Source organism: Vipera ursinii, assembly GCF_947247035.1.
Source record: "Vipera ursinii genome assembly, chromosome: 13".
NCBI lineage: Eukaryota > Metazoa > Chordata > Lepidosauria > Squamata > Viperidae > Vipera > Vipera ursinii.
The window spans coordinates 15325785-15327083 of record NC_139526.1 but is presented as its reverse complement, the minus strand read 5'-3'; positions in this window follow the sequence as shown (position 1 = coordinate 15327083).

Below are 1299 nucleotides of genomic sequence, written 5' to 3'. Positions count from 1 at the left end.
GACCCCGGCCAGGTCCTCCCCTTACCATTATGCAACCTGACCAAAGGTAACCTAACACCCAGACAAATTTAGCCTGGCCCAAATGTGTCTGCACAGAGCTGCTGGCTACCTGGGGGGTACACAAGCACAAATAACCGACATAGGTTAGAGTGTGTCTTGTATGTGTCTGGTGTGTGGATCTGTGTGTGATTATATACAGACACTATATAGGACAGAGAGAGAGAGAGAGTGTATGCATGATATGTCTCCCCCTTCGTGTCTGTGTATACTGTGTGTGTGTGTGTTGAAATATAGGTTATATACTGAGTGGGTATTATGTCTGGGTGTATAATGTGGGTCTCTGTGTATATGTTTGTGTGTGTGTGTACAGTGTTTTTTTTTGTAAAAGGAAAAAGGTGCCGGAACTCACACATATCATACAACCCGCCTTGCCTACCCTACAAGGTTCCATCCAAAAAAGGTGCCGGAACTTCATTCTCAGCGTTTTATGAGAAAAAAAGCCCTGTATATATATAAACATTATATATACATATATAAACATTATATATACATATATAAACATTATATATACATATATAAACATTATATATACATATATAAACATTATATATACATATATAAACATTATATATACATATATAAACATATATATATATAAACATTATATATATATATATATAAACATTATATATACATATATAAACATTATATATACATATATAAGCATTATATATATATATAAACATTATATATATATATATATAAACATTATATATATATATAAACATTATATATATATAAACATTATATATATATATATATATATATATATATATATATATATATATATATATATATATATATATGTTTAAGTATTTGTCAAGGTTTTTTTTGAATGGACCCCCAGGTCCTAGAATGGACATGTATATATATATATATGTTTGTGTGTGTGTGTGTGTGTGTGTGTGTAAATTACTAACAAATATATGAATTGTCCGGTGTGACTACTGCCTGTTTGATAGCCTTCAAGATAGGCTGAAAACAGGAAATAAAGATTTGCCCCATGTTTGGGGCCTAGCAAGGTAATCTAAATAGTTAACATTTGAAATATATATATATATATATATATATATATATATATATATATATATATATATATATATATATATACATTATATATATACATATATATATATAAACATCATATATATATATATAAACATTAAAAAAAGCCTTGACAAATACTTAACACATACCTCCCTTGCCAAGTGTCTGAATTTTGATCACGTTGTAAGTGTG